The sequence below is a fragment of the Anolis sagrei genome, chromosome 2, assembly GCF_037176765.1.
Source record: "Anolis sagrei isolate rAnoSag1 chromosome 2, rAnoSag1.mat, whole genome shotgun sequence".
Lineage (NCBI taxonomy): Eukaryota > Metazoa > Chordata > Lepidosauria > Squamata > Dactyloidae > Anolis > Anolis sagrei.
In genome coordinates, this window is record NC_090022.1 from 254,231,936 (window position 1) to 254,258,269 (window position 26,334).

A 26,334-nucleotide genomic window follows, 5' to 3' on the forward strand; every position below is an offset into this window, starting at 1 on the left:
GGTACCTTGTAAGAGGAAAGGTACCTTGCGGTACCTTGTAGTGTTTGTCAATGTTACTAGAATATTGTTATGTGAAAATGGAATGGGCAGTGCAATGCAATTGAAATCAATGAAGCAAGAGAGATTCTGGGAAAGAACACTCATCAGGTTAGATAAAACATCGCTGATTTTAACTGGATATTTTGATTTTTGTAGTAATATGTTCAATTGTAGGATCCCCTGTAATTTGAGTTAAATTCTATACTGTGGATTTTAGTTTTGAACTACAGTGATACCTTGACTTAAGTGTTTAATTCATTCCATGTCTGAACTCTTAACTCAAAATGCTCTTATCTCAAAGCAAATTTCCCATTGAAATGCTATTAATCCATTCCGCCACCCTGAAACCCTCCCAATTTTTGTTAGGTGTTTTAAAATAAGAAAATGTATTTTATAAATAACATATAAATACACATCCATGTGGAACAATAAAAATAAAGATCAACTTTGAAATAGTAAAAGCACAAAGTTGTGGCAAGGAAGCACAAAGTGAAGAGGCTGAGCATCATTTTCTTCATACTGTACTCATTTTAGCCTCTCTCCTTCTCTTGCTCTCTCTCCCTCTCTCTCTTCATGAAGCCAAACATGCCAGGAATAAAAACCACACAAAATCAACTAACCCAAAATTCCTCAAAGTGGACAAGAGCAAAGTGGACAGCAATCACCTGAAGTGGACAAGAGCAATCTTCCAAAGCAGATAAGAGCACAAGGCACAGAGGCTGCTTCCTTGAAGCCCTAAAACCCTGTACTCCTGTGCTAGTCCCCCCTCTGGCGCTAGCGCCGGTGTTTGCTCTTACTCAAAATGCTGCTCTTATGTCAAAACAGAAAACAGACCAAACAACAGCTCTAAACTCAAAATGGTCTTAAGTTGGGATGCTCTTAAGTAGGGTTTCCACTGTATATTTTTAAAGCACACTAAATCTGCAATGGTATAATACAGTAGTTGCCTTGGGAACACATTTCATCTAACAGTGCAACTGCTGACTGGATAGACTTGCATAGGACTGCAATTTAGATTTCTCTACATTGTATTAGTTTTTCATTTGTATGCCTTTTAACATGAAAGAAGAGAGAGTACACTGCTGTAACATATGTGATGTTTGTTCAGTTTTAAGTACCATACAAAGGGAGCTTGGCAATTCTAACCATTCAAGTGCCCCAGTCCTAGCTAGCATAGCCAATAGTGAAGGATCATGTCAGAAACAGTCCATCAACAACTGGAAAGCTAAATGTGTGTGCCCCAATATAAATTGTGAATATTATTTTTGTATTTGCATTTTAAAATAACTGATATAGGAGTCCCTGTACAGGGAGCAACTAGAAGTCTGCTTAGCACAGTACCATTTAAATCAGTCATGGTCAAACTAAGGCCTGGGGACCGGATGCAGCCTCCTGGACTCTCTTTATTTTCCCTGTCCTCTTGGCATAAGGACATGACAGGGAGGGGAGAGGATCAGGGCAGTTCCTGCATGTCCTGCCTTCCTCCCGGCATAAGGATGGGGTGAGCAGGGCAACTTGATGACCTGAGCCCTGCCCTGCCCCCTCTTGGCCCCACCCTCTCTGGGGCCCTCCCTCTTCTGGGCCTGCCCCATCCTGTGTGTGCCCAACTCTCCTCTCTCCCAGCCCACAATGTGGCCCCAAGGCAAAAAAGTTTGCCCATGCCTGATTTAAATGCAAGGAAAGAGAAATTTGGCAGCAAGCCTTCTGTGTGATTTGTCGTTATCTCTAAACATGTCCTTCAATCTCTGGATATAGGTTTTGCCTTATCATCTATTTAAAGGTGATAACACGAATCTGAAAAATAGTGTGTTTTTTGAAAAAATGTATGCTGGTTTTAAAGGAATTTGGTGCTTTCACGTTTAAAATGACCTCAGATTTGGTTCATATTATACAGTTTTTTCACAGCGTGCTTTGACATTTTTTTGTTGTAATATATGACTTAATGAAATTAGAAGTTAAAAATTACTACACGAAGCTTAGTTCTGAATATATTTATTTTTTAAAAGCAATAAAACTTGGTTACATACATCTGAACCTTATTTGAAAGGCTTAGTAGTTCTTTCTTCTGTTGCCAGTGAAGTCATGTCTGTTGCTTTCCTTTAGTGTCCTGCTTCCTGAGTGTCACCAAGCAGCATCCAGCAATAATCCCTCACCATATTAATATTCCACTGGCCTTAGTATCTCTTTTCCATCTCCTTAATGTTTTTATGGAAACCTTCTTCTTGTTCCTCACTGTACTTTACTGAATTTTTCTGGGAAAAAGTCCAAGTGTGCATTCAGAAAATGAATTTTAATACTCATTGGACTTCTCAAAGCTTTGAGTTTTTCCAGTATGTTTTCAACAATGAGTGAATAGTCAGGATTCTAATTATTCCTAAGGAACATAGTATCTACACTTTTGAAGGAAATCCAAGTCTTTTTCTACTTTCATCATTATAGAATATGTAGTTTTCATCAGACAGCTTTCTTTTAATAACTGGGCCAACAAAAACACCTTCTGATAAGTTAAGAAAAAATATCTTTCAGAGGTACTTAAAGCATTTTCACTTTTTTTTGTTTTACCTCAACAACCTGTTTCATCAGGCCCGGTTTTATGTGAAGAAGTGGCAGAAGTTGTATTGACTAGATTTTAGCACAAAATATTCTTGCTTCCAGGTTACAGAGATTTTCTTTCCAGTCAGTGTTTTTGCTTCCACTGTTGACCGGTTGCTCTGCTGTCCCATTCACAAAAGAACATTGGTGTATCCTGGCTACTGCCCCAGCATGAACAATACCTTAATATCTATACAAATTGTCCAGTCATTATCGTTACATTTTACCATTGTGATAATCAATTCAAAATTCTCACAACTTTCTTTGAGAAGTGACCACAAGATTCAGAGGCATACTTGTTTCAGTTGTGCAAAAGAACAGCTTTTACACTTCTTTTAGAAGAGTCAGTGAGAAATTACCATCCATCCATTTTTTACTCAGTGCTAAATTTTTGTTTCAAATCATCAATACCAGTACACTAAACTAAATCACTTTTGTGTAAATGGATCAGTGTCCCAGCTGATTTTTTTGTCCTTTTAATCTGAAGCCTAGAATTTTGGAGGAACCCTTGGGTAATCCCAAATCTCTCACTAAACAATTTAGATTGATTAAATAATTGGGAATCTTGAGTTTTTGTATGACAGTGAAATTCTTCATTATGAGTATCACAAGAAAAATTACTAGGGGAATTTTTTAAATCTATCTCTATTAGGGAGGATAGCATTAATAAAAACGAACATTCTGTCAAAATTACTATTTTTATTTCAGAACTTTCCAATCATAAGAAATGTTCAAAAATTTAAGGGATGGAATAGGGACCTTCTAGATTTTATTTGGAAAGGGGAAAAGGCAAGAATTTAATTTTCAACTTTAACAGATAAAAAGACAAAATGAGGCTTTCTGAACTTAAAATTTTACCATGAGGCGTCTGCACTTATCTGGATCAAAGATTGGATGTCGTTAAAGAAAGAAAAGCTACTAAGTCTAGAGGATTTTGGTAGTACAAAAGGGAGAAAAAGAAGAAAAATTTCAGCAACCACTTTGTGAGGTCATCTTTGCTTAGAATCTGGCAGAAATATAAAAGAAATTTTTATACAAAAAGCCCACTTTGGGTTTCATCTATGGAAGCAAACCAAAGGAGACTGCTTGGGTGGGCAAACTGGCCGACATATAAAGACTTGCTAATTAGCAATACCACTAATTTAAAATCTCACAATGAGGTAAATCACACCTATGGCAAGATATCCTGGCTCCACTATATGCAAATCAAAGAATATTGCAATCAAGATAAAAAGACTGGGTTTAATTTGAAAGTGGGTATATGGGAAGAGATACTCTTAACGGAGAAAAAACTCATTACCAAACTATACAACACATTGCTAGAATGGTCCACAGAAATAAAAATTGTAAAGACAAAGTGGGCAGAAAATATTAGAAGACCAATCCACCTCAAAGAATGGGAGCCAGTATGGAACAAAAAACTATAATATACTTACGGTATGGAGCTTAAAGAAAACTGGATGAAGATGTTCCACAGGTGGTATATTACCCCTAAGAAGCTTGGGTTAATGCATAAGAATGTTACGAAGAAATGCTGGAAATGCCACGATTGTGGTAGTAGCTTTTTTCATATGTGGTGGACTTCCAAGGAGGCCACCAGATATTGGAAATCCATCCATCAGGAAATACAAAAAAAATCTTAACTTGTCTTTTCCAAGATAACCGGAGTATTTTTTATTAAGCTTCACTGATTCTGACTTACCTCTAGACCTAAATAATGACATTTTGTTTACTTATATGACTATAGCAGCAAGGATATCCTATGCGAAACTTTGGAAAAGTGAGGAGATACCGGACATTGAAAATTGGAGACATAAATTGAAAGAAATTAAAGACATGAACAAATTAACATTCTTTCTAAAAAAAATGTCCTTGGGTATCCCACTAAAACAGACCAATTGGAAGGCTCTCGTGGTATATGAAAAAGACAAAAAATAAGCCATGACAGGGTGGCGCAAGCGTACCTGGAAGAATAGTGGACATATATCTTCATCTTTGTTTTAATTTTAACAATTATTATTATTTCATGAGAAATATTTATTTATTTATTTATTTCAAAGTTTTATATACTGAGCTTCTCACCTCATAAGAGGGACTCAGCCCAGTTTCCAACCATAAAAACACATGCAATCGGTAAAATATCAAAATACACATTACAATAAAACATTAAAAAAGCACATATATTTAAAACTACAGTGGTCAGTCGTCATACTAAAATCGAATATACACCGTCTTCCACCCAGATCATTGTCTCATTCTTCGAAAGCCTGTCTCCATAACCACGACTTCACCTGTTTCCTGAATGTCAGGATTGTTGGGGCAGTTCTAACCTCTGGCGGGAGAGAGTTCCAGAGTTGCGGGGCCACTACCGAGAAGGCCCTGTCCCTTGTCCCCACCAGCCGCGCTTGTGAGGCTGGCGGGACCGAGAGCAGGGCCCCTCCAGACGATCTTAGTAATCTTGATGGTTCGTAGGGGAGAATACGTTCGGAGAGGTAAACCGGGCTGGAGTCGTTTAGGGCTTTATAGGTTAACACCAGCACTTTGAATTGTGCTCGGAAGCTAATTGGCAGCCAGTGGAGCAGGTGTAACAGCGGAGTGGTGTGCTCCCTGTACCCAGCACCCGTTAGTAATCTGGCTGCTGCACGTTGTACTTGCTGCAGCTTCCGGGCAGTCTTCAGAGGCAACCCCACGTAGAGAGCGCTGCAGTAGTCTAAACGGGATGTAACCAAAGCGTGGACTACCATGGCCAAGTCAGCCTTCCCAAGGTACGGGCGCAGCTGGCGCACAAGTTTTAGTTGTGCAAAGCTCCCCTGACCACCGCTGAGACCTGGGGTTCCAGGCTCAGCGATGAGTCTAGGAGAACTCCCAGACTGTGAACCTGCGCCTTTAGTGGGAGTGTGATCCCGTCCAGCACAGGCTGTAACCCCATACCTTGTTCGGTCTTACGACTGACCAGAAGAACCTCTGTCTTGTCTGGATTTAATTTCAATCTGTTGTCCCTCATCCAGTCCGTCACAGTGGCCAAGCACCAGTTCAGGACCTGAACAGCCTCCTTAGTAGCAGGTGAAAAGGAGTGATAGAGTTGGACATCATTTGCGTACAGATGACACCGCACCCCAAAACCCGGGATGATCTCTCCCAACGGCTTCATGTATATGTTAAACAACATAGGGGACAGTACTGATAGTAAGAAATGTATATGAGCAACAGCTTAGAATGGTAGTTCAAATAGTTTTTTTCTCTTTTTTTCTCCCCCTATATTCTAATTTCTTTTAATTTTTTAATTTTTTCCCTCCCCTTCCTGTTTTTCTTTATATATATACCTTTCTTTACATACTTGTAGAATTTACTAAGTTTCTTTTATTATTATTTCCAACTTTCCTATTTCTTATTGTTCTACCTCTTTCCATGTATATTTGAATTCTTTAATAAAATTATTATAAAATAATAATAATTTTTAAAATTCCTCAAAAATATTTCTACAGTAGTAGATGGAAAGTTGACATCACAATATTTTCCTTACAGATAATAAAGCAGTGTATTTAATCATAGCTATATTGCCATCAACTTTGGTTTGTATAATAGAATCTGGCATGTTCCAAATGCTTACTGTACACTCTGATTTTTAAGAATCATTTCTAGAATCAGTCTTAAAGAGAGTATAGCTGTTGAGAATTCTGAAGGTAAAGGTAGGAAACCAGACTAGAAGTGCACAAAGAAGCAGGAGCTCTTGCCATACCAAGTTTGTGATTTCTCTTTTCTCTGTAAAAATAAATCTATGACTACATTTTAGGCCAGCTGGCAGATATTTACTTTCTCTTCCTTACTTGGAGGCTTTTCTTTTCTCTTTAAACAGCAATCCCTTTTAAATTTACAAGGAACAAAACTCTACAGAGCTATGAAATCTCTCAGGGAAAGTTTTAATCCTATTTTCCTGTTTTCATTTAAATTGGCCACTTAAATAGTTGTTTGCAATGACTGCATCACTTTAGTTGACCCTCATCATACAGCTTTTTGAAGCTTCTCTGACAGAAGTGGTAATGAAGTTTGTTTTCATTTAAAACAATCTAATTGAGATTCAACTCATTATATTTCCCATAGGACTACTAAAGGAACATGAATTATAGCAATTACATGCTAAACTGAAGCAGAAGTTTTATCATTGGATTCAGGTCCATTGAATTTTTATTTTATTTTATTTTTCTATTATTTCTTCAGGTAAATAGGGACAAATAAAAACCTATTGGAACAATTTCATGCAGACAAATAATTATCAAAAGGCACAAAACAGTGACATCTTTATTGGGCCAACTAAAATGCACAAATAATTGTGTTAGCAATGTATCTCCCTGTTGTCTTCATGTTTTAAGTTATATACTTGGTTAGAATAACCAATCAGATTTTTTAAAAACATAGATAGTCCTTAAAACTGGATTGTGTTCTACTTTTTGTTCCCCCAGTTCTTCATTTGCTAAAAGGAGTTACTAGCTGGATCAACAATGCTCTCTTTAAGGTCTCTTTAAGGTCAAAAAGACCAATGGGGCCCTCTCTCTCTAGAACATGTTATACTATTTCTCGACTTAAAGACACACTTTGGTAGACATTTGTTCTTACTACACAGCATGGTTTACTTTCATTAATCTGAAGTGAAATACATTTTCTTTATATTCAAATTAACATATTGTCAACATATTTATGCCATGAAACTTCCCAAATAGATATTACTGCTGGGAATTGAATAAATACATAACTTAATTAACATTTTCATTTAAATACAAGGTTGAAAAGAACTTGCAAAATTGTTTGGGATAGTTTTGTATCTTGAATTTTAAATATATAAAGTGTGCTGTTCAAGATGTTTGGAGTGATCTTACTTCATGATAAGCTGCAACTATTATTTCTCATCATCTGAAGTTTGGGGAGGAGGTGGTGGTGCTATTTTTATTGACTCTGATGTCAAACAATAGTAAGATTTAGTAAGTGTTCTAAGTTCATAGCATGTTCAGTCACTATTTTACTGCAGTTTAATAAAGTACTACACCAAGTAAATGAGCTTCAATGATTAAGAGCATTAAATACTTTGAAAATTTCATTAAAATCAATCATATACACTAATGCAGCCATTGTTTATTCTAAGATTTGTTGCTTATTATCTTGTAGGCTCATCTTCATATCTTCTTTAGGAATAAATATTTAGAGGCTGCATGCAGACCTGCTGTTACATCTCTCCCCACATCCTACTGTCTTAGTCTCTTGAGGCTTCTTTGAACAGAATCCTTTTGCTTAGTCCAGCCCACTGAACCAGTTGTTGACTAGTGAGTAAACACATAAATAAATCCTATATGAGACTACTGTAACCAGGAGTGACAATAACATAGATACCTTTGTGTCCTGGGTATGCTAGCTAAAGACAACTATATCCTTAATTTTCATTTCTGCTCAGCTGTTATTCTGTGGTAGGTTGTCTGTTTATCAGTCTTACTGTTTGGGCACTAGGGATTGTCTTCATGATAATCCTGCCACAAACATTGTTGGGTTTCAAGAGAGATATACTATATAATACTGCTATTTTAATGCTGTGTATTTTAGTCTATATATATATACAAAAATAATAAAAAAACAATTAAATATTACTTGGTGGGTTGAGTTAAAATACAATTAAAATACAATAAATACACTTTAAAATGCATTTTAAAACACCCCTCCCCCAAATCCTACCCAAAACCTCCCCAGCAGTGTGTCCCTTATCTTTTTCCAAAGGCTTGCTGGCAGTAAAAGGTTTTTACCTGGTTTCTCTTGAGGGGGAGTTCCACAGTCTAGGTTTAGCCACCAAAAAGGTTTTCTCCCATGAAAGCTGAGAAACTTATATGATTAATTATGTCTAGAAAACTGGCTTGACTCTGAAGAAGCTGGGGGTGGCCACGGCCGACAAGGAGCTCTGGCGTGGGCTGGTCCATGAGGTCACAAAGAATTGGAGGCGACTGAATGAATAAACGACAAAGAAAACTGTATGGATGTCTCATTTCAAATAACTTTGCCCAAAACATGCAACAACCCTAATATAACTATAATCATAATTTTGCCACATAGTCATATATTTCTCTACTTACATTCTGTCAGAGTAGGAGATATTTCCTACTCATTTAATCTGTGGAGTTCTATATACATAAAATGAAATAGCGAGCATATCAGAAACAAGGCAGAAAAGATGGCTAGATAGACTTGGAGTAGAACTCTTGCTCCCTGATCACTCAAAGACCTATTCCATTCTCCATTTCATTTTGATGTATTCATTTGATAGAATTTTTTCAGTTGCAACCATGCATCTGTCTTTTAAAGGTGAAGCAGCCTTTTAAAAGAATAAAAGCATGTTTCTCTATATCTTTAGGATATTTTAGTCAATTCTGGGACCTGCTGTGTGAGCACCTGGAGTTCTTGGGAACTTTTGCAAAGTGTTATCCTAACTGAAGGCTTAAATGCAAAGTTTTCAGCTAGTCCTGGCTGTATTTTAAGGTGTATCCAAGACTTTGGTGCTGAAAAATCATATTACTGGTGGAAGATAAGCTTTAATGGCAATAGATTTATGCAACAGGCAATTCATTGCAAAAAAATCGTTTCCATTTGACAGGTTTCAGCAACTTTTGCAGCACAAAGTAGAATTGGACTTTTAAGTAACCAATTCTACCACTCTATCCCAGGGCTGACACTCCAGTTCCCCATGGCTGGTAGGCTGGGTCACGGAGCTAGAACATGGTCTCCTAGGGCAAGGATGATGAAACAGTGGCTTACAAGATTTATATAGTACAGTAACAACGAGCATGGGAAATTGAAGTGGGCAGGCATGTTCCATCTCTCATGCTAACAGCTATGAAACTATGCAAGCAGTTTTGTCACAGGAGTTTCCTTGCCCTACTCAGTCCATTCCCAGTCTTGAACTGCAAAACCAAAGAGAAACCATCTAGCTTACTAAGTCCAGAACATTTGAGATGCTGACCAAGACTCCAAAATCTATTGGGCTTGTAGGCAAGGCCATGCTTCCTATCCACACAAATAACAGGAATATTTTTCATACATACTCCTTTCTTAAATAATCTTAATGAATATAGTTTGCATACTGTTCAACCTTAATTCTGTTCATGGTTTAAAAAATATAGAGAAAAATCTAGGAGGGAATCTTGGTTATGCTGGTTTGTGTACTTGATATAAGACTGTTTATCAGACACTATGAACCAGGGCCTACAGAAATTGCTAATGAACTTTTAAAATGCCTGCTCCTTTTGTGTAACCTATTAGAATATGCTAGAATACTAGATGTCTAATGACCAAACTACATGTTATGTTAAACATGTGATCACATTAAATATAACTGCTTTTGGATTATGGGTAATCTTTTCCCCCTGTACTAACTTCCCTACATCATTATGTTGTTGCTGTCTTAAACAATAGGGAATATTTGAAATTGTGCTCTGTCTCTGAATGCTTAACTTATTACAAAAACTCCATGTAGTCTAGTTATGTATATTATAATAGTGTATGGATACATATATATATACATGCACACCTTTACATTACAGAGCTTTAAAGATTCCTGTTACTTTTGGTTCATTTTTCCCGTTGAAATGTGCAAACTATCTTCTCGGTTCCTCTTTTATATGTAACATTAGTAAGACCCCCTCCCTCCTCCCCTCCAATGTATGGGCTGTTTGAGTGCTGCTGAGTTACAGGATTTGCTCCCAATCTTCCAGTTAGGTCAACCAAAAAAATTAAGATATGATAGAGGGTCAGTAGAAGAAATTCATATCAAAACAACTACTCACCATGTCATTATGACAACCGGCTGTAACAAATGTGATTCTGTTTTAACTTATGACAATTAATTGCTTAAAGTAATTTAATCTGACAGTAGCAGGATGTTGAAAGGCTTGTGAAGATGTCATAAAAGCGACCTTTCTGCTCATGTGCAAGCAAAAGCCATTTTTAACAAGGAGTCTCGAAAGAGTGCAACTTCTTTTGTACTTTGTTAATTAGTTATTGATTTGAAACAATGCACTACAAAATATTGTCAGATTAGCTAGACGCCAACAAGGTCACAGTGTGACAGTCTAGTCATGATAATCTTTGAGTGCATAAGTTGCTGTTTTTGTGTGTGGATTCTTTTGTTGTTTTATTCTCAGAACTAAAATATTTTGGTTATGAGAAATACACGGATGATAATGTATTGGGCAACTCAAGATTTCCTTCTTTTTATTGCAATTTGCACAATTGTAAAAACATCTTGCTATGTTAAAAGTAATGAAAAATGTCATTCTATCCCATCTTTTTTGGTTATGATGAATATTTCTATTAGTCATTTTTCTGTTTTGTTTTGATACATGTTATGAGAGTCAGCATTATATAGTGATTTGGGAGTTGGAATAAGGCCTTGGGTTCAAACCCCAACTAGGCTATGGAAACCCACTGAATGACCTTGAGCATTACACATTTTTACCCTCAGATGAGGCAATGATAAACTCCCAGTGAACCTATATATTGCTAAGAAAGCCATGTGATAGGTTGCCGCAAGTCAGAAATGACTGGAAGGCATGCAACAAAGCAAGCAACACAAAATGCCAATATATTGTGGGGCTAGGTAGAGTCCAAATATGAAAATATTTGACTAAAGATATTGTCTATATATTTTATAGACCTTTTCAAAAAGGATGTCTAGTATTAAATACTTTAGATTTTTTTCCAAAAGATTAAGGATGTGGATGGTCTTTAGAATGTGCTAGAGAAAGGATAATAGATCTGTGACTGGAAAATAATAGAGAACAGTGGTGCCTATCAGCTGTACTCAGTGTGTGCTAGCTCCATGTTTGTCACACATGACAGGAGCTCTACACATATGTATCTAGGTGTAACGAAGTGTTAATCCCACCGCTTGTCAACCAAAAATGTAAAGAAGCAGCGCTAATCTCACTAAAATGCCACCAAAAATTATGTGAGGAAGTACTAATCTTCTTTAATGCCACCAATATTCTGTGAGGAACCTTCTTTTAAATATCAATTAAGCTGCCACCAATATGTTTAGAGACGCTGGTTTATGTCTCTGTTTATCTTTAGTTGGGTTGTGAGGTGATTTTGGTAGTGTGGAATGCACCAAGCATAACAGCAATGGAGGAGGCAGGTTTGAAATAAAAAGAGAACAAGTTTTATTGTTAACAGAACGTAATTGTTGCAGTTTTGAGAGTTTGAACTTGGCACAAGGCTTGATGTTACAAAATGGCTGGTTTGAGATACTTTCAGGCTTCTGAATGTTACAAATCTACAAACTCCTTCTTTAGTGAAGTGCTTATACTATTCCAGAGTTCCCTATTGTGAATGTCCACACTGTTTGCCCTATACTCGGAACAAACCACTGATCACCAGTCTTTCCTTACTGGCGATCCTTAAAACCCCCTCTGTCAGATTCCTTTAACCTAAGCAATCTAACAAGGAACACCTTCAGCTCTCTTGCTGAAGAAATATTCACAAATTCTAGGAACTACTGAATTCTCACAGCTTCACAACAGAGCCCTAACTGGGTCTCTTTCACCGGACTAAACTATTTTCCCCAGAGTCCTTTCTTGACTCTGCTATTTCCCAGAGCCCTTAACTGGCTCTGCTCTTCTCCGGGTCTCCTCCACCGGACTGGAGCTTAACTGCCACACTCCAACCTTTTTCTCCTTAAGCTCCGCCCACCTCCTCTTCTGCCTTGTCTTGTCACCATGGCAACCTATCCCTCACAGCTAGGCCATGGCAATAAATGTAATACATAAATGCAGTTTAAACACAGTACATTAAACACTCTATAATAAACATTATAAATACAGTTTAAACACATTATAAATAACACTTTATAATGAACACATCTCTACACTAGGCCTACTCAACTCAATGGAAATCTTAAGCTATAGCCTCCTGGGTTCACCAAATGACCAACAAAATACCAAACAGGATTCCACACATGTCTTGAGCACATTTGTGTATTAATACAAAAATCCTCTGGTTCATGATTAGCAAAATTCTGACCTATGTACACTTTGGGCCTCCAAGGACTTTGGTGTGACATGGATTGTGCTGGTTGCTTGCCACTTGGAGTGACATTGGCCAGGATGCCAAGGCAGTTGGGAAAAAAAGAGAGGACACCCCAGCCAATGTCACTCCAGGCGGGAAGCAGCCAGCACGATCCATGTCGTGCCTACTGGCCACTGCAATGGAGAGAATGGGAGATGATGGTAAGTATACGTGTTCAGTAGCACTGAACCAAGTAAAGACTCCCTCCATAGGGGCCCGGAGCTGGTGGCGGACTATACCATCCCGAAGCCAGTCTGGCATTCACCACACCAGATTGACCTCAGGATAAGTGATCAGTGTGAAATCACCCCAAGATTATCTCTAGCACTCTTCATATCTGTTTAAAATTTTTCCTTGTTCTTGATATTAACATTATGTTCATCAAGATCAATTTTCTCCATATTATTTCTATGTATTCTCTTTCCCACAAAGCTCATTGTGGAGAGAAGCAGGCCATAAATAAATATAATAATAACAAGGCTGCTCTCTTTTTTCTTGCCCTTGTTTCTGCACATCTCTGTAGGAAACAACTTTACTAGTTTTCTTGAGTGTTTATGATCTTTTGGGTTTTGTGCTTCTTTTCCAAATTTAAGATGTACAACCTCATATATCCTCTATTATTGTGGTTTTGAATGGCCTACTCGCATTTGGGGAAATCTGAATTTCTTGACTTTCACTTTCAAAATCATTTTTATAAGATTCCTTATTTAAGACATTTATTCTTTTGAAGTCACATGGTAGTGTATTGGAGTTTCTTGGCACTTTTCCTGGTTTATATAAATGAAATGTAATTTCCTGTGGCCAGGAAATCAGAAGACGCTTACTTCTTGGGAGGAGAGCAATGTCCAGTCTCGATAAAATAGTGAAGAGTAGAGACATCAGACTGGCAACAAAGATCCGCCTAGTCAAAGCCATGGTATTCCCTGTAGTCACCTACGGATGTGAGAGCTGGACCTTAGGGAAGGCTGAGCGAAGGAAGATCGATGCTTTTGAGCTGTGGTGTTGGAGGAAAGTGCTGAGAGTGCCTTGGACTGCGAGAAGATCCAACCAGTCCATCCTCCAGGAAATAAAGCCTGACTGCTCACTGGAGGGAAAGATACTAGAGACAAAGTTGAAGTACTTTGGACACATCATGAGGAGACAGGAAAGCCTAGAGAAGACAATTATGTTGGGGAAAGTGGAAGGCAAAAGGAAGAGGGGCCGACCAAGGGCAAGATGGATGGATGGCATCCTTGAAGTGACTGGACTGACCTTGAGGGAGCTGGGGGTGGTAACGGCCGACAGGGAGCTCTGGCGTGGGCTGGTCCATGAGGTCACGAAGAGTCGGAGACGACTGAACGAATGAACAACAACAAATAGCATTGTCTCACTGTTTCCAGTCATTTCAACAGTGCTTACTTCTTGTGCTAGATCCTGTGCAGCACCTTTTAGGTTAATACCCAGGATCTCTTCGCGAGTCATCTTTTCAATAAGTAACTGTTCTAGAGCATATATGTGTAGGACAGAAATAGATTTGATTTTGTTATCATGGGAAAAGATCATTATTCTGTTATCATAAAAAAAGTGTGCTGTTGTGATCTCGTGCCTAGAATAAAATCTGCAGGTTCCTTGAAATATGTTTGTACTTCTGATAATCATTTAGTAATATGTGTGCTAGGTATGGAAACCTATAAAAATGTGCTGATGTGTTTGTTTATCGTGTCTTCACACACCTGCCTATCTGTCTCTCACAATGCTTTCTTTAATGCTTGCAGTCTGTTAAAGTATTCAATCTAGCAATTGTCTGCTATTGTTTCTGCCCTTTTTCCTGCTTTACTGCAAGTGTTGTTTCCATCATATCTGCAAGAAACGTTGTAAGTTATAGCAGTGTCATCTACTATCTAGGTTAGCTGCTGTTTCAGAATGTATCTCAGATGCACACTGGTGTACAGGCTTCTAATTTCTATGCCAAAGTGACCAACTTTAGAAGGTCACATGGTAGGGTAAAAACTTGATGTACTTCCATAGAAGGTTCATAATCACTAACTCAATGAATATCAGACTTCCTTTATTTTGTTTCTCATCCAGGACATAAAAATTCTAACATTCTTGGTTTTGGAAATTTGAAAAGATTTGACAAAGTACATGTAAAGCAAAGGTTAATGCTTAACACGTGGCATCTTTTATTATTCTAATTTTAGAGGCTAAGCAGGTTTTATTTTACACAAAACCTTCATACTCATTAAAACTGCTCTAAGTATATATGCTTTTGAAATGTTACTACATGCCAATAAAATGCACATAGAGTTGCAGTAGGTTAAAATAAACAGAGACGATCAATAAAGTAGCTGAAGAATTACAATATTCAGTAAAAAAAAAGTGTAAAAATTTCTTTCCATAACATCACATTTTACTTCAATAAAATTATAGCTACTTCAGTTCCCACTCTGATATAGTCAGAGTGTTGTCTGTGGATATAAAGGGAAACTTTCCCATTGCTCATTCTTCTCCTTAAAATTGTTCTTTTATGCTGTAGCACAATATAGTGTCCCATCATAACTAGCAGGGGACTCTGAGAACTGTACTACAGATCTGAAAAGTACAATGCTACTTGAATCCCTTTGAAACCCTCACGAATATGCATATTAACCATGTTATATAGATAAGCAATTCTCTAACATAATGGCTGTAGGAAGTTTGGGGCATTGCATTTTTCTTTTTAGCTTACAGATGTGGATAAAACCTGAATCAGGCAAAAATACATTTAGCACAAAACCTTTTCTGTCTTCTGGAACGCATATGCTAAATTGGGGGTAGGGGCCACATTCCGGCATCTGGACTTACTCAGAGCTTCACTTTATAATAAATTTATTTTTTTAAGAAATCACATCACTTAAAGAGTAATTCATTTTAATCTGAGCCCGGAATGAGTGAGGAAGTGAAAAGAGGGGCAGGAGGGAGTATTTGCATAGTATTTGAGAGAGTGGGAGTATGTACAAGAGTTTGAGTCAGGACTAGAGTGAGGCAATGGAAGGAGTAGATGGGATCTTTCGAATAGCATTTGAAGGCTGCTTCAAGCTGGGCCTTATCTATGCCAAGATGCTGCAAGCATTGTTAGCTGTTTAAAGCATCAGCAATCTCTCTCTATTTTGCAAGGGGCTCCAGAAGCTTGGAGGGGGGGGGCACTTTTTATTTGGTGGGTCACATGTAGCCTGTTATTTCTTTTGTCATCTTTTTAATCACATGACTTTAATTGGCTACTTCTACTGACTTTACTGTTCTCTATAAACTTCATCACACCAGCAGTCCTTCATTCTGGTTTTAAAAAACCCAACCAATTGTTTGTTTGTTTGATGTTTATAAGCAGGTAATGATAATAGTATCCATTTATTTTTTTTTGTCCCAAGCATTTGCTAATTTGAGTTAATGTAATAGGAGGCCTACTTTGCTTCTTGTAGCTAATCACTGTGGGGAGTTTTACCCTTCATTCATTTGTTGAAATTTTCTATGAGCATTTTTGCTAGCATCTGGTATCATTTATAATTACATCCTAAGCTTCCTCGTTATTCATGTCTGATGTCTCCTCCTCAGGCCATTGTTACCTTACCTTTGTATTTCTTCTGTACAGTGCCCTGTTGCTCTCATGATATGGTGATACATCCTATCTGAACTGGTAGTACAAGATTCTGTTTATTCTATTCTCATTCCATGTCAAATGGCACAAAAATCCCACCTTGATCAATAACTTAGTTACACTGAATAGCAGACTAGAATAGTAATTGGTGGCAGTTCTGAATTCCAGGAACATCCACAGCATAAGGTGTAATCACTACAATATAACGAATATAACAATAGTAGAAATCATCTATATATTCTGGGAACAGTGTTATAAGAATTCAATCCCCAGTGTTACTTTAAAGTAAATACTAGGAAATAAAACTAGATTCATACTGAAAGTTTGCACAATATTAATATAGGTGTGTTTTAGGACAAGGTGATGTGACCATCTTTCAACCCATGTATTGCAGTGAAGTACCTCTCTAGAGTGTTTTGATGTAAAAGCACCCCATTGCCAACATTTCCAGAAATGTGGATATTGATGTCTATGTGTTAGCTTTCTAGCTAAAGTAGAAACCTTATTTCCACTGTTGTCATTATATGATTTTGAGAGATATCAATTCTACACCTGTTTTCAGTCTTTCTTTTTTTTAATATGCAGGAAGTTTTGGACTATGTATAGTAAAATCCAGGTACCTGTTATGTTTTTGACACTTTCACAAATTCATTAGTCAATGTATGAGGTAAAGTGTTCTTATATGAACTATATATTTTTGTAAATGACCATGCAGTAGCATATGCTATGTCTGCCGTCATTCAAGAATTATGACTTTATTAGCCAGCAAGAGGAAAGCACTGCATGTACCCTTATTTCAAACTACAGACCAAAAAAGTTATTTCATTATTCATTTTTTACAATTTATCAAAGTGTTAATGTTACTGTTTTGTTTATTTTAAATTGTAAGCTTTTTCCTATTTTCATCTTTTTCAAAATATTATTAAATGCATTTTTAAAGTCACTATACATTTCATGATATTTTGAAACTCATTGTCTGAACCCAATGTTCATCTTGGAGTAATAGATTTCCTTTACCTCTGCTTTGCAACCCTGCCTTCCTCCTCCAAACTCTATTCCATTGGAATTCATTGTTCCACTAAAAGACATTCATCACTGGCTCTTGCCCAATGACCATTGTCCTTTATTTAGGAAACAAAATATCTAAATAATGTTATCAAAATTAAAACATGCAAGCCTGTTATTTCTTCATTGGAAACAGGGCTGTCCTTCCCATGTACTAGGGCACAAGTCAATCAATATATAAGTAAATATTGTTGGATGTAGATACCACATCCTGTGATTGATATCCAGAAGTTCATTCAGGGTACATTCAGACAAATATGTCAGCATATGGTACAGTCATATGTACAACTGAAAAGAAAAAGTATTAAAATGTTACGTTCATATATTAATTTTTTAATGAAAACATGAGATGTCATAAGGTAAAAACTATTTGGTTTGCTTTGTAACTAAACAGAAGTTGATTTGTGTAAATGTGAACAATTTGTTGGGATAAAGGGCCCAGTTTAATATTTCCAAATTTGTCAAAACAATGAAAATATTGCAGAATTTGTAACTTCTCAGCAACAGGTTAAATGAACAAAAAAAAGCCCCGTGTAATTTGGCATCAAAACAGGAAATATGTGAACCTGTCACTGTAAGCAGTCTCAAAGGGCAAACTGCTTTGCTGGAGCTAATTAACCTTAGAAAATAATTACACAAATATGCAAATGTTGTTTAGATAATTCCATGTGTTATCAGCTCAGGTAGTCCATCATAACTGCAGACCTAGCAATGTCTAGGTATTAGTATCTGGTGTAGTTGATAAGGCTTGGGCTTCTGCCTGCCTTCAGCTTGGTATTTAAGAATTAATGATGGCAATATTCCATTCATGATTTTAACCTGTTTTTGAAAGCTCCAAAAGCACTGTACATACAGTATGCACTACTTATCTATATACACTAATGACTTGATTCATTAAAATGTTATATGCCTTGCCAGTTTTATTATCAAAAGATACAGTATTTTTATTTTAAAAATAAGTCTATCTCATCTGCCATATTCTAAATAGGTTTTTTAAAAATGTCTGGAAAATAACTTAATTTGTATTTAGAGGATTTTACCTGTGTTCCTGAAGTCCAACTGACTTTTTTCTCTGGAGCATTCCTGTTTTATTTGTTTGGTGAAACAGAAATGCTTTTGTATTTGTGTACATTGTGGGGACAATTCACAGAAATCAACTGTCGTACATTTTTGTGCGCAAAAGGTGTTACTGGAGGTTGTTCCCCCATCCACCCATACTATTTCTCTCCAGAGCTCTTCATACGTTACTTTCCATATTTTAGTGTTCTAGTTCCAGTATCCATGCCATATATTGCAGTTCTACTTTACTGCACAAATAAGCTGAATATATTATTGCATTGAGTATATGTCTTCCCAAGAATTGATGCTTGGTACCACAAATACATTGGGGGTAATACATTGAGTGAGGACTTGGAAAAAAATCCTTTTCTAAGAGAGCACTCTGGTTAGAGGCCAGGTCAGCACTGATGTGGGCTTTGTTTTGGTTCTGAAGTAAGCCACAACTGTTATTAAAGCCTTTAAAATGTAATGAGTGTATTCAGTTGATACATGCTTTAATTTATAAGATAGTTCTAATACCTTGTGCACGTAACCTTCCAGGGAGGGAGGGATTAGTATAATAAGTATATCTAACCACTAAGGTGGACAATCTTTTTGGAATGCTGTAGATTCCTTTTCTGTTGTCTGTTTAGGTCACCTGTGCACCTGGAAATGTTCACAAAAATTGTTTCTATACCCTCTACTGTACAGCTTAGGCTCAAGTATATAGGGTTCACTAGAAGCTCTAGCTGTGTTCCTTTGTCTGATATATATGAATAAGATATCCAGAAGGACCAAATGCAAGGTTATAGCTGCAGAGCTTTTTGGACAGTGAGACCTTTATGGTTCTCTTTTGACTTACAGAAGCATATCAGATCTACTGGCTGAAGTCTGTGAAGGCTAATGGATGAAGATCAATCTGCAGAGCAATTCAGACCACCTGATCACATTTTAGTCCAGTGGTTCTCAACCTGGGGTCCCCAGATGTTATTGGCCTACAACTCCCAGAAATCCTAGCCAGTTTACCAGCTGTTAGGATTTCTGGTAGTTGAAAGCCAAAAACACTGTGGACCCCAGATTGAGAACCACTGTTTTAGTCTATTAGAACAGCTGGAAGCTCTACTTCATCATAACCTCTTCCTGCCAGTGGAAAGCCTTCTTAAAAGATTGTTTTGGCTCCAAGATGCCATGTCACCCTACCTTAAATGTATAGTCTCCCTAAAGACATGTCAACTAGTTATTGGTCCGCATTGCCAAGACAATGTGTGACCTTTGCTGATAGTAGAAATTTTCTTTGAAAGGAGAAAAGTATCCTAGTACCTTCAGTCACTACTCAGCAAATCTATTTTTGATGTTTTAGTTAATTTTGGTGCAATATATATTGAAACAAATGGTGGATTCAATTGATAGTCGTGCTTAGTAAATGAATCTCCTATAAGTGTTGGTCCAACTTCAAATATTTTAAGTATTTATATTTCAGTTTGTTTTAAAAATGTGGAAAGTGTCCTGTAAGAAATATTGAAGCAATGGAAAACAACAGAAGAATCCATTAAAAATGAACAGGGAATAAAGCAAGCTAAAATAAAATGAGGAAAACATAGTGTTTATTGACAGCCATGACCATGAACCATTTAACTGCCATCAGAATGAGAAGCCATGCCATCATAGTTAGCAGCATCTATTTGCACTATCTACAGAGACACATCATCTTCTTGCAACATGATGCAGTGGGTACCCTAGTATGTAATGACTAAAACTATCAAACCATTCATCCAGTAGACCATTTCATGAGCAGTTTGACAAATCTTGTCATCACCACTTTTGCATGCCAAATACATGCTAGAAAAGAAAGCCTTCAGTGAAAACAAAACCCGCAACCTGAAGCATGTGTCATCTAAACACAATCAGGGTGGGTATGACACTCCATATGATGGACTGCAAATCAGTGGTGAGAAAAGGTGGAAGTTGTGATGTAGCAATTTCTGGAGGGCTACTCAATCTTCCCTCTCCTGTCTCTTTCAGTACAAGGTAAGAATAACAGAATTGTCATTTTACACTCTGTTTCAAACAACAAAATCCAATGGAAATCTCAATTCTCACAGTAAGAGCCATAACTTCTGTGGCACTTTTGATTGTGAGAGGGTGACAGAACTGTGTGCTCTGCCTTCAGATACCATAAGAACAGTACACAGTTCAGGTCAATTCTTTGATGTGAATGGAATTAGGATTTTCTAGCAACCAAACTACTAATTGAAAAATGTTAATGTTGAATGGAAATAGAACTAGCCTTCCACGCACTTGTTTCAATTCCCTCGGACAACTGGGGACCTAGAGGTCCTGCTTGCCCCCAAAGCTTGCCCCCACTTGCATCTATTCAAAATTATGTGGACATAAACCTTCCACCAGTTGGTGGAAAGCCCTGAAATGCAGTGTTCCGCTGTGGGGTACGAGAGCAGCCTTGGATCCAAAATTTCTGCAATCCTCTCAAATACCAGCATAGACTGGTAAAGGAATTCAGGGTCTAGTAGTTGGCCTCTGCCCAGACTGGAGCACACATTAGCATTTTGGATGTGGAGAATATGACATGTCACTCTTTGATATGCACCTGCTTAGGTACACTTTCTTCCTTATCGCTGAAATTAGATAATTTAACACAGGTAGTATTATGTAAAACAATAAATAATAAGATAAGTATAATCAAAGTATGCTTTGTTTTAACTATTGTTCTTATTGATACTGCAGGTTGGATTTGTGTTTCATGAATCTTGTGTTAAAGAGAATGTTCAAAGGAAGGGGGCAAAATAATATATTAAATGTGTTTGCTTTATTTTCTGTAGGAGAGGAGCCATGAAATGAATATGCACTGTAGCTTTGAATGTTACATATTTTAGAAGTGACTGAATAATTTTTATTATATTTTTCTGCAAGAATCCAAACTTCTTTTATCTTCTGAGTAGTCTTTCACTGAGTTTCCAGTTCACTGGATTGACAGGCACTTAGTATCTGTTATACTTGATAATTTTAATAGTTACTGACAGGGTAGTAGGATACACCAATTCTTTTTTTCTCCAGCAAGAGAACTAACATAAAGATCATAATTAAGAAGAATACTTTTAAAAACTTTACATGACTGTAAATAGCTTGTTACATTATATTCAGAAAGCATTATTTCTGTTTCGCAGAAGAGAGAGAATTGTTAAATGAGGCAGAAAAGCTCCAGCATTCCAGCTGCATCATTTTTAGGCATGAACTAAAACTGGCAAGAAGTTGTTCTAACTTGTGTGTTGAGTATCTTAGGAAGGGGAGCTCGCCAGTTACTATAAGATTCCATATAGAATACTTTTTCTTCTCATTTATCAACTTCATTTGTGCCATGGAATTACATTATGGGAGAACTGGTCAGTGTTGGACCAGAGCCACTCTGAAAACAGCAGCTCTGTATCTGATTTTCATCCTCATAAAGCCAAAAGGATTGTTGTTTCTTCCTGCAAGCAGTTAGTGAAGTGGAAAGGTCGTGTGTGATGGCATGTCAATATACCAGCGATCTGACTAAATAAAATTAATCAGAATTTTGTATTTCATTGTTGACTTATATGACACCTTTCAAATTATTGTTTATTTATTTACCATATTTATACCCCACCCTTCTCACCCCTTAGGAGACTCAGGGCAACTCACATATATAGGCAGCGATTTGATACCACATAAACATACCTCAAATAAAATAAACATAAACATTAAAACAATCACTAAACGTTGTTGTTCATTCGTTCAGTCGTTTCTGACTCTTTGTGACCTCATGGACCAGCCCACGCCAGAGCTCCCTTTCGGACGTCACCTCCCCCAGCTCCTTCAGAGTCAAGCCAGTCACTTCAAGGATACCATCCATCCATCTTGCCCTTGGTTGGCCCCTCTTCCTTTTTCCTTCCATTTTCTTTCTCTAAGCTTTCCTGTCTCCTCATGATGTGGCCAAAGTACTTCAACTCTGTCTCTAATATCCTTCCCTCCAATGAGCAGTCAGGCTTTATTTCCTGAAGTATGGACTGGTTGGATCTTCTCACAGTCCAAGGCACTCTCAGAACTTTACTCCAGCACCACAGTTCAAAAGCATCTATCTTCCTTCCTTCAGCCTTCCCTATGATCCAGCCCTCACATCCGTAGGTGACTAAAACATATCAATAATTAAGAACCGCTTATTTAAAATCACGCAGTCCAATGTCAAGATCTTAAGAGATCTTGAAAGGTGTCATAAAATAGCCAAATAAATAAAGAGGCTTTTGTATAAATGACATAGGAGTTTATGTTTCATTTTATTTATAAGATTTGCATTCTGTCTAATAAAAACTTACCCTGGGTAGTTTCTAATAACAATGCAATGGTAGAACCCATCGGGTCTTTTTCAGATATATTTGTATTCAAGAGTATTTATTGTTTTTCTTAGTAACTAATCAAGTAGGATGTTACTATAAAATACTATTTTCAAAAACAAATTTTCATCTGAACAAACGCAAATTAGGAGATCAATAGTTTTTCATTAAAATCAAGGTTATGTTTCAGAAAATGCAGTTTTAGAAAACAGCAATATTTTGCAGAGAACCTAAATGATGCTCTTGAGGGCATTCCAGTGACAATGAGCCACCATTGAAAAACTGATCTTCAATCACCATTTACCATTCTTCAGGTGACAGGGATATTTGGAGAAATACTTTAAATAACAATTTACAGGGATGATCAAATGTTACTTATGAAACTACACATTTTTGTGTGAATAGCATGGTTGTGGCAGGCAATACTTCTGATCTAATATATTATGTTGGACAAGGTGAGAATAATCACAAGATTGGAAGTAAGGGTAGGACCTACCACTTCATCATGGATTGGTCATTTATTTATCCAGGGAATATGGTTGCAGCCAGTGCTGGATGGGGTTATCCTTCCCCTTACAACACAGGTGAAAAGCTTGGGTGTGTTCCTGGATTCAGGATCCTGGAAGCTCAGGTTTCTACAGTGGCTAGAAGTGCCTTTGCATCAACTGCACCTATTCATTGAGAAGTGAGATCTAGCCAAAGTGACACGTGTCTTCATAACATTCTGGTTGCATAACTGCAACATAATCTACATGGGGCTAACTCTGAAGAGTGTTTGGAAGCTTGACCTGAGTTGAACAAGTTTATGCAGTTTGATTTTTGTGCCGCAGCTGGCTGGGAGTCAGCTGCAATAAGATCACTACTGACTGAAAGGTCATGAGTTCGAAGCCAGCCCAGGTCGGAGTGAGCTTCCGGCCAATTTTGTGTAGCTTGTTGTCGACCTTTGCAACCTGAAAAGACAGTTGCATCTGTCAGGTAGGAAAATTAGGTACCACATATATGGGGAAGCTAAGTTAACTAATTTACAAGGCCATAAAAAATCTCCAGCAAAAGCGTGCGGGGAATGAGGAAGTACTTTGTCAGTGTCGCAGATGGACAGTGAAGAGACAGCTCCCCTGGTGGCCAGAAAAAGTTGGAATGTTAAATAGCCTCTGACTGTCTGTCTATATGTGTTGTGTGTATATGGCACTGAATGTTTGCCATGCATATGTACATTGTAATCTGCCCTGAATCCCCTGTGGGGTGAGAAGGGTGGAATATAAATATTGTAAATAACTAAATAAATATAGTTTCTAGATCCAGGGAAGTCATGCTACCTCTATATTCTGCCTTGGTCAGACCACACCTGGAATACTGTGTCCAATTCTGGGCACTGCAATTGAAGGGAGATGTTGACAAGCTGGAATGTGTCCAGAGGGAGATGACTAAAATGATCAAGGGTCTGGAGAACAAGACCAGTGAGGAGCAGCTTAAAGAGCTGGGCATGTTTAGCCTGCAGAAGAGAAAGCTGAAAGGAGAGATGATAGCCATGTATAAATATGTGAGGGGAAATCATAGGAAGTGGGGAGCAGCTTGTTTTCCGCTATGCTGGAGATTAGGATGTGGAACAGTGGCTTCAAACTACAGGAAAGGAGATTCCACCTGAACATTAGGAACAACTTCCTGACTGTGAGAGCTGTTCAGCAGTGGAACTCTCTGTCCCAGAGTGTGGTGGAGGTTCCTTTGGAGGCTTTTAAGCAGAGTCTGGATGGCCATCTGTCAGGGGTGCTTTGAATGCAATTTTCCTGCTTCTTGGCAGGGGGTTGGACTGGATGGCCTCAACAACTTTGCAGCTCCACAAGGATGAGGGGACAATTAAGATGGCCTGTCCCTGTAAATTGATGGATCTGTTTGGTTTCTTGACAGCTCCAAAAGTTTCCTGTTTACAGGGTTGACAGTTCTGTTGATACCCTAGTTGACCTCTGGCATACAGAGATGACTGATGCAGATGACACATAATTGCTCCTAAGCACATTCTTTTTTCTTGTAGAACTTTACAGTCTGTAGTTTATTAGGCAACAATGAAATATGAAGGATGATGGTGAGAACAACCATAGAATAAGATTCATGATGAATATGATTGAATGTGGACTATAGCTTATTTTAGGTCATGCTCTGGCAGCAATAGTAGTGAAAGAAATTTACTGTATGTGTTATTTGCACAAATCTGGACAGCAGAGTTGTTCAGATTGCTGAACAATATCTCAAAGTAAGATATAGGAACCATCAGAAAACCTTTGTGAATAGTTTTCAAAGTGTTTTGCTCACAAAAATGCTTTTCCTCAATGTCCTTACATCAGTGGTTCTCAACCTGGGGTTCCCAGATGTTTTTGGCCTACAACTCCCAGAAATCCCAGCCAGTGTACCAGCTGTTAGGATTTCTGGGAGTTGAAGGCCAAAAACATCTGGGGACCCCAGGTTGAGAACCACTGCCCTACATGGACATAACCTGCATATGTCGCTAATAGGATGTCATTATTTATCAGAAGCAATTTGCAGTTTCTCAAGTAGCTCCTGACACAACAAAAAAAGAGTAATATATCCACAATTAGCTTTAAAACAAAAAGATATCTTTGTGTTGTAGCACTACTGATTAAATTGCATAAATTCTTTCCTTCAATGTATTGTCGAAGGCTTTCATGGTCAGAATCACTGGGTCATTCTAGGTTTTTTGGGATGTATGGCCATGTTCTAGAATCAGAAGATGGAGAGAATTCTTCAGGAGAGCATGTTTCTAGAACTGTCCTTCAATATTTTCATCTGTACTGTGATTAGAAATTGAGTGTTTTGAAGTAGGCTGAGTAGTTTATCTGTATTCCTATATTGAATTTCTGGTTGGTGTTCCCATCCAAACCAAAAATTAACATTTTTCATTTGTTTATTCCTTTTGCTAGGTACGATTCCATAGAGGACTCCAAACTGTTCATTTATTATCCTTGCTAGCTTTGTTTCGTATTAGATGGGCAATACTAATAGGACCATCAGTGCAAAAAGTAATATTTTTATATACCTAGATTCCCAAATTATCTTTAAAAATCTATCCGTAAGGTAAAATTTGAGTGCCAATGTGGTACAGTTTTCTGAGTGTTAGATTTAAAAATAGAGGTTGAATCCTAGCTTCACCATGGAAACCCACTTGATGACCTTGAGCAAGTCACATTCACTCTGTCTAAGAAGAAAACAGTGGCCTTCCCCTGTATAAATATTGCCAAGAAAACCCTATGATAGTGTCACCATAAGTCATGTTTGACTTGATAGTGCAGAGCAACATCAAGAAAAAAGTAAAATCTTAATTTGTTAAAGGCAATTGAGTAACTAAGAAAAAGGGAAAATTTGTACCAGAAGGTCTCAGACATAGAAGGACAAGAAAAGAGCATATCTTTGTTCCCTGTTTACTCTCCGTGTTCCCTGTTCCCTGCCACATAACAATAAACAGCTTAGGTTGAAGTCTGAGACTTGAGCTTTTTAGTGCTGTTTATTTATTTA

At 37.5% G+C, this 26,334-nt stretch overlaps 1 protein-coding gene across 8 annotated transcripts in view; it reads left to right on the plus strand.

Moving 5' to 3' along the window:
- The window catches only part of ARB2A (ARB2 cotranscriptional regulator A), a 237,773-nt gene that overhangs the window by 87,806 nt on the left and 123,633 nt on the right, over window positions 1-26,334 (plus strand). The window lies entirely within an intron of this gene.